Raw genomic sequence first — 12,898 nt, 5'->3', positions numbered from 1 at the left:
TGTGGGTGACACTACCCCTGAAGCTGCAGCTGCCACTGCCTCTGTCTCAGTACATCTGCCACTGACCAGACACTCACTGCCACCAACCCTTGTCACTACTGCTGCCAACACCACCCAGATGCCTGCTGTCAGGAAGACTCCAGGTTTGCTTATACATGGCCACATCTATTTTGGGACACTGGCCAGGACCTGGGGAGCTAGGGTGCCAGTAAGTTTGCCTCCACAGCTACCCCTGCCTGGGGACTCCAGCCTGAAACTGGAGGTCCAATATGGGGATTCTTGCAAGTTTGGCTGAACTGGGTGGTGCTCAAAGGATGGTATAAAGAGTGAACTCAAAAGACATATTGCTCTGATATTGTTGTTAATATTGCTTTCACCCTTAAAGTCAAAAAAGGGACTTCCTGCTGGGAGTGATTGCTGGTGGCCCCATCTTGCTGCTGCTTCTCAGGGATGCTCCTTTGTGTGAGCAGATCCCTGGTGGACTCTCTGCAAGTTGAAGCAGAGTTCAGATCTTGGGACTGCAGTGTGGGTGAGCCTGAGATATCTGAAGCCCATTTCCTTGGGATAGTCACAGGGTCTGCATGGCTTGGTGGTCCCATGAGATATCAGAGATAGGGCTGAGAAACCTTTGAATGCTGGTGAAGACAGTTTGATTTTCCATCGAGATTTATTTTATTTTATTTATTCTCTAACATCTTACCATATTGGGAACAGGGTGATTTTTAAGCATCAGTATGTGGAGGATGGTGATATATGAATGATGTTTTTCAGTTTGTTGTGTTTATATATATATATATATATATATATATATATATATATATATATATATATAAAATTTTCTTTTTATCTTCTTCTAACTTGTCTGTTTTAATGGATCTTCTTTCAACCTTTTCTCCAACAAACAGTTAATCTCTGTCAGCTTATTATTCTCTCTTCCTGTGAATTTTTGCTTCTAGCTTCTCTCTTCCTCCCTCATGAATATTGTGTGCTATGCTGCATCCATTCTCTCATACATTTGAAATTTGTAAACCATTTTAGCAAATTTTCTGTTTATACTGTAATCAGTTATTGAACTCATTTTAGTTTATTGTGAGAAAGCAGTAGATGCCTTAGTGTAAGATATTAGGATCAAGGTTATATATTGTTTACACTGGATGTTGTTGATATTGCTCTCACCCTTAAAGGCAAGGTACTGGATACCTTTAGGGATAATTTAAGTCCACAGAGTAGAATCTATACTGCTTCTGGTCCATACTGCTAGATGAAAACACACAAACAACATAAAAAAACAAGGGAAAATAGCACCTCAAACAAACCAAGATGCACTAATAACAGAATCACTGACAACACAGTAGAAGAAATGTCCAAGAATAAGGTTAGATTGTGCATAGTTAAACTGATCTGTGAAGTAAAGGGTGGTATAAAGAGTGAACTCAAAGATAAAATATAGGAAGTGAAAGATACATTGAATAGAGATTAAAAAAAAGCCAAGCAGAAATTCTTGAAATGAAGGAATCAATAATCCAAATTATAAATTCAATGGACAGCATCACCAACAGACTAGACCACTTGGGAGACAGAACTTCAGGCAATGAAGACAAAATATTTAATCTTGAAAATAAGTTGACCATGCAGAGATGATGGTAAGAAACCATAAACAGAACTTCTGAGAATTATGGGATAACATAAAAGACCAAACTTTGCCACAGTCCAGCTGCAGCAAAATAACCCGGGAGGTGACGAACAACTTGTGTACATTGATACAGCAGGAGTGGGAGCCGTTTATTATAGGACAACAGAGGTATTTATACATTCCACACAACTTATCTTAATTAACATAAACTCGATACAGCAGTCAACCAATAAGGAATCTCCACACTTAATGGCTCGCTGGTGTTACTTCACAAACCACTCCCTCTGGCAAAATGCCAGGCGCCATCCAGACTTGTTTACAGACTCTAACAAAACTTAACAGTTATTGGAATAGATTAAGAAACAGAGATACAAACCAAAGAAATGCACAATATTTTCAATGATATAATATCACAAAATTTCCCAAACCTAAAGAATGAAATGGAAAATCAAATACAAGAGGCTTAGGGGACCCCCAAATGTACAAAATTACAGCAGATCCACACCAATACATGTTATAACGAGAATGACAAAAATAGAGAATCAGAATAAAATCTTAAGGGCCATGAGAGAGAGAGAAAAAAAAAGTTACATATAGGGTCAAGCCATTCAGATCTCAACTATTTTCTCAACCCAAACCCTCAAAGCTAGGAGGTCCTGGAATAATATATTTGAAGCTCTAAAAGAAAAATGGATGCTAGCCAGGAATTTTATATCCAGCAAAATTAAGTTTCAGATTTGAAGATGAAATAAAAATTTTTGATGATAAACAAAAATTAAAAGAAATAACAACCAGAAAATGCGTACTACAGAACATTCCCAACAAAATATTCTGAGAGGATAAAGTGAAAAAAAAGTGAAAACTAGAAAAGGGAGGAACTACCACTCAATGAATAGTCAGTAAAAGAAGAAACTAAGTCAAATTAAAAAGCAGAAATAAATTAAAATGACAGGGATTTAAAATGTATCTCAATAATAACCTTGAATGTTAATGGCCTAAATTCAACAATTAAAAGACATGGACAGGCAGATAGGATTAAAAAACAAGCCCTGGGCTGAGGTTGTGGCTCAGTGTTAGAGTGCCTGCCTGGCATGAGTGAGGCACTGGGTTCAATCCTCAGCACCACATAAAAATAAATAAATGTGTAACCCATGTGATTCTGCAATCTGTATAAGGGGTAAAAATGGGAGTGTATAACCCACTTGAATCAAATGTATGAAATATGATATGTCAAGAGCTATGTAATGTTTTGAACAACCAATAATAAAAATTAAAAAAATAAATAAATAAAATAAAGGTATTTTGTTCATCTACAAATTTAAAAAAAAGAAAAAAGAAAAAATTAAAAAAAGTGATACCCAACAATATGTTGCCTTCAATACTTATGTCATAGGTAAAGACATCCACAGTCTGAAGTTAAAGGATGCAAATATATATGGATTGTGTAAACAAGCAGGGGTTTCCATTCTCAATTCAGATAGGGTGGACTTGGAGCCAAAGTTAATCACAGGGGACAAAGAAGGACATTTGATACTACTTAATGGAATTATATATCAGCAAGATATAACAATTGTTAATATTTATGCCCTAAACAATGGAGCATCTTCGAACATCAAACAAACCCTTCTCAAATTCAAGAATCATATAGACCACAACATGATAATACCGGGTGACTTTAACACACCTCTTTCACTTCTGGTTAGAGTCTTCCAAACAAAAACTAAACAAAAACTACAGAACAAAATAATATATTCAATGATTTAGACTTAACCAACATATAAGAATATTTCATCCATCAATGAGCGAATATATTTTCTTCATGGCAGCACATAGTTCTTCTCTGAAATACAATGTATCTTATGCCACAAAGCAAATCTTAGTAAATGCAAAAGGAAAAACAAAAAAGAAAAAAAGAAAAAGAAAACAAACAAACAAACAAAATCAATGGAATACCTGCATGCATTCTATAAGATGCTAATTGAGTGAAATTAGAAATCAATGATAAAATTTAAAAAATAGAAGCTACTTCAACACCTGATGATGAAATAATATGCTATTTAGTGATGAATAGGTAGTTTAAAAATCAGGGAGAAAATTTAAAAAACTAGAGGTAGATGAGAACATCAATAAAACATATAAAAATCTCTGGGAAAGGATGAATGCAATACTAGGAGGAAATTTTATTGCATTGAGCTCATTCATTAAAAGAAGAAAAAGTCAACAAATAAAAAGACCTAACATTACATCTCAAATCCCTGGAAAAAGAACAAATTAACACAGAAAGCAGTAGAAGACAGAAAATAATTAAAATTAAAGCTAAATTTAATGAAATTAAAACAAAAAAAATTGAAAAAATTAACAAAAAAAGCAGGTTATGTGAAAAACTAAATGAAATTGATAAAACTTCAATGAGTCTAATGAAAAGAAGGAGAGAGAAAACTCAAATTACTAAAATTTGTGATAAAAAGGGAATATAGTGAACATATCTGAAATATAGAAGATAACTAGAAATTATTTTGAAAATTTATACTCTAATAAAATAGAAAATCTCAAAGACATCAACAAATTTCTAGAAAAATATGACCTACCTGAATTGAATGAGGATGTCATACATCATTTAAACAGATCAATTTCAAGTAATGAAATAGCAAATGCCATCAAAAGTCTACCAATCAAGAAAAGCCCAGGAACAGAGGCATTTTCAGTCAACTTCTACAAGACCTTCAAAGAAGAATTAACACCAATACTCCTTAAATGAATCCATGAAACAGAAAAAAAGAAAACTTTCTAAACTCATTCTATGGGGCTAATATCACCCAGATACCAAAACCAGACAAAGACACATCAAGGAAAGAACATTTCAGACCAATATCCTTGATAAACATAGAGGCAAAAATTTTCAATAAAATTCTGGTATATCTCCATACTGCTTTCAATAGTGGTTGCACCAATTTGCAGTCCCACTGGCAATGCATGAGTGTACCTTTTCCACCACATCCTTGCCAACATTTGTTGTTGCCTTGTATTCTTGATGATTACCACTCTGATAGGAGTCAGATGAAATCTTAGAGTTGTTTTGATTTGTATTTCTCTAATTGTTAGAGATGTTGAACACTTTTTTTCATATATTTGTTGATCAATTTTATTTCTTCTTCTGTGAAGTGTCTGTTCAGTTCCTTAGCCCACTTATCAATTGAGTTATTTATTATTTGTGTGTGTTAAGGTTTTTGAGTTCTTTATATATCCTCGATATTAATGCTTTATCAGAGGTGAATGTGGTAAAGATTTTCTCTGAATCTGTAGGCTTTCTCCTCACTTTATTAATTGTTTTCTTTGCTGAGAAAAAGTATTTTAATTTGAATTCTTCCTATTTATTAATTCTTGATGTTACTTCTTGAGCTTTAGGAGTCTGTTAAGGAAGACTGAGGCTAGGCCGATATGGTGAAGATTTGGGCCTATGTTTTTTTTTTTTTTCTATTAGGCACAGGGTCTCTGTTCTAGTGCCTAATCTTTGATGCACTTTGAGTTGATTTTTTTGTGCAGGGTGAGAGATAGAGGTTTAATTTGATTTTGCTACATATGGATTTCCAGTTTTGCTAGCACCATTTATCGAATAGACTATCTTTTCTCCAGTGAATATTTCTGGCACTTTTGTCTACTATGACATAACCATATTTATGTGGGTTTGTCTCTATGTCCTCTATTGTGTACCATTGGTATACATGTCTATTTTGGTGCCAATACCATGTTGGTTTTATTACTACTGATTTGTAATATAGTTTAAGAGCTAGTGTTGTGGTGCCTCCTGTTTCACTTTTCTTGCTAAGAATTGCTTTAGATATACTGGATCTCTTATTTTTCCAAATAACCATTTGACCCAGCTATCCCACTCCTTGGTTTATACCCAAAGGACTTAAATCAGCATACTATAGTGACAGACACAGGCACATCAATGTTTATAGCAGCTCAATTCACAATAGCTAGACTATGGAACCAACTCAGGTGTCCCTCAGTAGATAAATGGATAAAAAATGTGGTGTATATACTCAGTGGAATATTACTTTAAAAGAAGAGTGAAATTATGCCATTTGTTAGTAAATGGTTGGAGTTGGAAAATATCATGCTAAGTGAAATAAGCCAATCCCCCCCCCAAAACAAGGCTGAATGTTTTTTTCTAATATGCAGATGGTAATTCACAATAAGGTGGGGGGTGGGGGTGGGGGCCAGGACCTAGGGAAGAATAACATTACCTTAGATTAGATGGAGGGAAGTGATGTGAGGGGAGAGGATGGTATATGGGGATAGGAAAGATAGTAGAATGAAACAGACATTATTACTGTATGTATGTGACTACATGACTAATATGATTCTGCAACATATACATACAGAAAAATGAGAAATTATATCCCATCTATGTGTGATATATCAAAGTTCATACATGCATTCTACTGTCATGTGTAATTAATTAAAACAAATTAAAAAATAAATTCTGGAAATTGCATACAAAACATATTAGAAAGAGTGTACCATGATCAAGTGGTGTTCATACCAGAGATGCAGGGTTGGTCCAGCATACAGAAATCAATAAACATAGTACAGGGGGACCGGCACAGAGTTAGGCGGGGTTGCCATGGCTGAGGTGCAGCAGCTCCGGGTGCAGGAGGCGGTGGACTCCATGGTGAAGAGTGTGGAGAGGGAGAACATCAGAAGATGTAGGGCCTCATGTTCCGGCACACGACAGCTGCTGTGAGGACAGCCAGGCTTCCATGCAGCAAGTACACCAGTGCATTGAGCACTGCCATGCACTTCTGGCTCAAGCCCAGGCTTTGGTAACCAGTGAATTGGAGAAGTTCCAGGACCACCTGGCCCGGTGTACCATGCATTGCAATGACAAAGCCAAAGATTCAATAGATGCTGGGAATAAAGAGCTTCAGGTGAAGCGGCAACTGAACAGTTTGTGTGACCAAGTGTGTGGATGACCACATGCAACTCATCCCAACTACGACCAAGAAGATGAAAGAGTCTCTCTCATCCATTGGGAAATAAAAGTTCTTGCCAGTGGCCATTGGGGCTGAGAGCAGGAATCTATTTATAAAGGAATTGGAATTTTTAGTCTTTTAAGCAAAGTTTATATGAATGAAGAAACTAAGGATGGCAGCAAGTTTAAGGCATATATCACTTGACTCTAGACACTGGTTCCTTTGTGTCTTGATGCAAGAAAGTGAAATGGGGGAAAATGGTGCTAAAATTTGAGTGAAAGAATGGGAGAGCCTTTTAGAGCCTAAAGTAGTAAGTGCTAAGAAATCAAAAAGCAAGAAAGGAACACGCAAAGGGAGTCAAAGTTTAGGTAGTGTTATAGTTTGGATGTGAGGTGTCCCCCAAAAGCTCGTGTATGAAACAATGAAGGTGCAGAGAAAAAATGATTGGGTTACCAGAGCCTTAAACTAATCAGTGAACTAATCCCCCAATGGGATTTACTGAGTGGTAACTTCACCACATTCTTCCGCCATGTTGTTCTGTCTTATCTGGAGACCTGAGGAATAAAGCCAGCTATTAATGGACTGAGACCTCTGAAACTGTGGATCCTCAAATAAACTTTTCCTCCTCATTCTGTCTAGGTCTTTTAGTCCAAACTGTGAAAACGCTGACAAAAAAGGTAGCGTGGCCAGAAGATCTGACTTGGGCAGCTGAAGACCTGAAGGAAGGAGGTATTTGGAATTTGCCAGATAGGAATTGATAGTTACCTTCACCACCCAGAGAGCTAGCAGCCCCAGAAGCCAATGGCCCAACACTTATAACATCTTGAGTTTATGTACCCCAGGAGGGGTCAAGCACACAGCCTTGGCCTTACCTGTTCCATGGGTTGAGGGAGCTCACCTTCCAGGAATGCCCAAGGGACAGGTGCCAACAAGCCTCATGGGTATGCTAAGGCTATCTGTGCCTTGGAATAGCACCTCTCTGATGAAACACAAATTTATTCCTATATTCTATATTTAATTGTTCATTGACTGCTCCCAGTATATCCAGTTCTCCCCTAAATGTTACAGCTGAAAGTTTCATGGCTCTAATAAACAATAATCAGGGTCTTTCTCACTTCTCTTTACATACGTCACCTAATATAATCCTCAGGATTACTCTCCAAAGTTACTATTATCTTCTTTTTATTGATGAGTAACAGAGCTCAGACAGATTAAGGAAGCTCCCCAAGTTAAAGTGGCAAGAAAATGCTCAAACTGGTTTCCCACACAGACCCAGCTTAACTCTAGAGCCTATTGTTTGTCAATGCCAGGATTTATTAAGTAAAGTTTACTGCATTAGATATAGAGGAAAACTTCAGATTAATCTGGTCCACACTTAGGCCCAGACACATGGAAGTATTTTTCCATTGACTTAAAGTCAAGAGCAGTTTGGAGTAAATCACATGTAACCATGCCTAGCCTGGCCATCTTTCAACATCATGCCAAGTTTAAAAGAGCTACAATATAAAGCTCTAGGAAGAATAACAACATGTCCCATGCTCCATTATTCTTGGCTGGGAAGACCATGACCTTCTGGCAAATGTCATATTTTTTTCTTTAAATTCCAATGAGATGTTATTTCTTTTGGAAATCCATCCGTGACACAGTAACATACTGTTACTATCTCCTTCCTCCAACTATTGCTGCCTTATTGTGACATTTAAATCACATAATAACTTATAAATCACACACCTCTGTCCCTCTAAGATTGACCCTCTTAAGGGAAATCACCATTTCATTCATCTCAGCATCTTAAGTATCTAAAACTAGGTATATAGCTAACAAATATTTCTGATATACTTAATTCCCATTACCACAAACAAATTATAATTAACACAGCCTGCTAAATTCTATACCAACAGAAGCATACATAGCACTTTAAAGAAGATATGTCCAGCTGGGCACAGTGACACACAATTATAATCCCAGCTGCTCTAGAGGCTGAGGCAGGAGGATCCCAAGTTCAAAGCCAGCGTCAGAACTTAGGGAGGCTCTAAGCAACTTAGGAAGACCCTGTCTCAAAATAAAAATAAATAAATAAATAAGGGATAGGGATGTGGTTCAGTAGTTAAGAGACCCTGGGTTCAATTCTCTGCCCAAAAAAAGAAAAGAAAGAAAAAGAAAACAAAAGATGTTCATTGCTTTTACTCAATAAGTCAATAATTCAAATGTTTAATAGAGTCACAACAACCTAAATATAAAGTCATTTTTAGTGAAACTCAAGTTTTTCTTGAAATTACTTTTGTAGAAGCTTCTTTATTCTACTTTTCTTTGTGGCCCTATCTAGTATCCCTAGAGGTGACAAACCATTGGAGCTGTGCTCCTGGGCAAAGATTCTGCCTATCAGAAGGCAGAAATTCTCTTTCTTTAGCCTGCTATGTCTGTCCATGAAAGATATGTCTCCCTGCTGAAGAATAGGGTATTTAAAAAAAAAGAGAAAAATGACCTATGATCAGAAGATTTGCTTTCAGATCCCAATAAATGAATGTGTATAAACCTCTCCTTTTTTCTTTTTTTTTCTTTTATAATATAAAAAGACATGGATAATGGCTGCTCAGTTGACTTCCTGGCAAGAGTGTAAATCAACTGAGCAGTGCTTATAAAAGTGTGGAGCCAGCTGCTAAATACTGGATTGGTCCTAGTTATTGCTATTAAGCCATATTTTATTTGCATGGCATCTCTCATTCTAACATCAGTATCAGTCTTCATTTCGGTATTTCAAAGGAAAATAAAAATATATGCAAATGAAACTTGTTTCATCTCAAACCTTAGAAGAAGTTCCCACATTCATGAACTTTTCACAGAATTTTATCAATCCATGACATGGAGAGAAATTATTCTGCATGAGCAGACATTGGATGAGACAGGAACTTTACAATGGTTGACTTCAGTGACATTCAGTCATGGGTCATGGAGTTCTCCTGAGTCCCTGCCTAGGTGATGTCATTTTGGTGAGTGCTCTTGGAGCTGACCGATTCCTTTGAGGGTCTGCAGGAAGTTAACAAGTTAAAAGACCCTGGAACTGCAGCGCTGCTGGTGATCCCTGTCACGCCTTCCCCCCATGATCAGCACAGAGGACATTTCACCGGTTCCTCACAAAGACAAGGAAGGCCTAGCAAGCAACTCACATGGCTCATGCTTACAGAAAGTTCTTCTCCCAGGTCAGTGAAGCATGTTTCTACAGGCAATCACAAAAACAGAAAAGGGTCCTCTGTGGTGGCAAAGACTTTCTTCATTTTATATTAAATGAGGTCTGATTTTTACATGCTTTAGCTACCAGTATAGAAATAGCCATAATTGGGAATTGGAATGTTTACTATAGATTTTGTCTAAGGCACTTAGAGCACAAAGCTTTTAAAAAATTATTCAATTTTATAAATTGCACCCTGAATTTATGAGATCCCTCCAGGACAAGAAGATTGAATTTTGGACTTCCCATTAGAATACATGAAGCCCCAAATAAATCAAGGTGGCACAAAAGAATTTAATCCCCCAGCGTGATTTATAAAGATAGATGTTCAACTCTTTTCCTGAATGTTAACAGAATGGGAGTTGCATTAAAAATCCTCCATCTACAATTCCCCAACCATGGATGTGGGAACATATTGATAAAATCCACTTTTATTATGGCATCTTAATGTACCTTATTCATATTTGGATGGTCTGGAGCAAGCAGAAAATTAACTTTTTGTTTATCCATGTCACAATTTTTCCCTTATCTTCAACCCCTGCTTAAGAGCTGTCTATTTTCACTCAAGTCTCTAAACAAGTTTTTTACTTTGTTTTTATTGAGAAAAAGGTATTAAGAATAGCACCTACTGTACATGATAAGTTAATCTAAGATTCAGGATTAGTGATAAGATATTATAGAATGTCAAATGACATTTATTTTATGAAAATAAGAATACAATAAAGAGTAGGACAATTCAATGAAAGTGTGAATGTCCACATACTATAATGTTTTAAAATTTTCATTTGATAAAATGTCTTACTAGACAGGACACTTTCTTGTGGACACCAATGTTTGCAAATATTTGAAATGCCATGGTGAATCACCAAGGTCAGAAAGATAAAGAAGAACTGACATAGAAAAACAGAATGAGAAGCAAGAGGACCATAGTTTGCTTGAATGTTTGAAGTCATTTGATGGATATAGCAATAATAGAGTTGAATTCCAGTCAAGGTCAATATCCTGATAAAGACTAAATGATGCCCACATCTCTCCTAGAAACCCAGGGACAGGGTTATTGGTAATTTTAATGATATTATAATTAAGTACATAGATAGATGATAGATGTCAGACAGATACAAGACATTGATCTTGCTATCTGCAAGGAGGAATGATAAAAATGGAATTTTATTTCTATTATTATCAACTAATATTTACCAAGAGTCTACTCGTAGATGCTGTCATGAGCAATGTTTCATTTTATTTATTTACTTATTTTTTAAAAATTTTTTATTAGTTGCTCAAAACATTACAATGATCTTGACACATCATACATTTGATTCAAATGGGGTACGTAATCTTATTTTTCCACGTGTACAGACTGCAGGATCATATTGGTTATACAGCCACGTTTATACATAGGGCCATACTAGTGTCTATTGTATTGTGCTACCCTACCTATCCCCCCTCCCCTCCTCTCCCATCACCTCTTTCTACCCAATCTACTGTGACACGTTTCTCTCTCTTTTTTCTTACCCTCACACCATCTTATATGTAATTTTGCATAACCATGAGGGTCTCCTACCATCTTCCGTGCAATTCCCCTTCTCTCTCCCATTCCCACACACCTCTCATCCTTATTTAATGGTAATCTTCATCTCATGCTCTTCCTCCCTGCTCTGTTTTGAGTTGCCCCCTTATATCAAAGAAGACATTCTGCATTTGTTTTTTAGGGATTGGCTAGCTTCACTTAGCATAATCTGCTCTAATGCCATCCATTTCCCTACAAATGCCATGATTTTGTTATTTTTTATTGCTTAGTAATATTCCATTGTGTATAAATGCCACATTTTTTTTATCCATTCAACTATTGAAGGGCATCTGGGTTGGTTCCACAGTCTAGCTATTGTGAATTGTGCTGCTATGAACATCGATGTAGCTGTGTCCCTGTTGTATGCTCTTTTTAGGTCTTCTGGGTATAGTCCAATAAGGGGAATAGCTGGGTCAAATGGTGGTACCATTCCCAGCTTTCCAAGGAATCTCCCTACTGCTTTCCAAATTGGCTGAACCAATTTGCAGTCCCACCAGCAATGTAAAAGTGTACCTTTTCCCCACATCCTCACCAGCACTTGTTATTGTTTGACTTCATAATGGCTGCCATTCTTACTGGAGTGAGATGGTATCTTAGAGTGGTTTTAATTTACATTTCTCTGATTGCTAGAGATGGTGAGCATTTTTTCGTGTATTTGTTGATTGATTGTATATCCTCCTCTGAGAAGTGTCTGTTCAGATCCTTGGCCCATTTGTTGATTGGATTATTTGTTTTCTTGTTCTTTGATTTTTTGAGTTCTTTGTATACTCTGGAGATTAGAGCTTTATCTGAAGTGTGAGAGGTAAATATTTGTTCCCAGGATGTAGGGTCCCTATTTACCTCTCTTGTTGTTTCTCTTGCTGAGAAAAACACTTTTTAGTTTGCATACGTCCCATTTGTTGATTCTTGATTTTAACTCTTGTGCTATGGGTGTCCTATTAAGGAATTTGGAGCCCAACCCCACGAGATGGAGATTAGGGCCAACTTTTTCTTCTATTAGACGCAGAGTTTCTGGTTTGATTCCTAGCTCCTTGATCCATTTTGAGTTAACTTTTGTGCAAGGTGAGAGAGAGGGATTCAATTTCATTTTGTTGCATATGGATTTCCAGTTCTCCCAGCACCATTTGTTGAAGATGCTATCCTTTCTCCATTGCATGCTTTTGGCACCTTTGTCTAATATAAGGTAGTTGTAATTTTGTGGATTGGTCTCTGTGTCCTTTATTCTGTACCATTGGTCTACTTGCCTGTTTTGGTACCAGTACCATGCTGTTTTTGTTACTATTGCTCTGTAGTATAGTTTAAAATCTGGTATCACTATACTGCCAGTTTCACTCTTCCTGTTTAGAATTGCTTTTTCTATTCTGGGTATTTTATTTTTCCATATGAATTTCATGATTGCTTTTTCTATTTCTGCGAGGAATGCTGTTGGGATTTTGATTGGCATTGCATTAAACCTATAGAGTACTTTTGGTAATATTGCCATTTTA

The 12,898-nt window shown here is 36.7% G+C and overlaps 1 pseudogene across 1 annotated transcript; it reads left to right on the top strand.

Moving 5' to 3' along the window:
* The first annotated feature begins 6,263 nt into the window (after positions 1-6,263).
* On the top strand, positions 6,264-6,679 carry LOC308639855 (protein FAM136A-like; annotated as a pseudogene). Its single transcript has one exon. The product of its transcript is annotated as a protein FAM136A-like (transcript).
* The last annotated feature ends 6,219 nt before the right edge of the window (positions 6,680-12,898 follow it).

This window comes from Spermophilus citellus, assembly GCF_964194105.1.
Source record: "Spermophilus citellus genome assembly, chromosome: 2".
NCBI classification, from domain to species: Eukaryota; Metazoa; Chordata; class Mammalia; order Rodentia; family Sciuridae; genus Spermophilus; species Spermophilus citellus.
The sequence above is the reverse complement of the archived record's forward strand: the minus strand, read 5'-3'. Positions and strand labels throughout refer to the sequence as shown.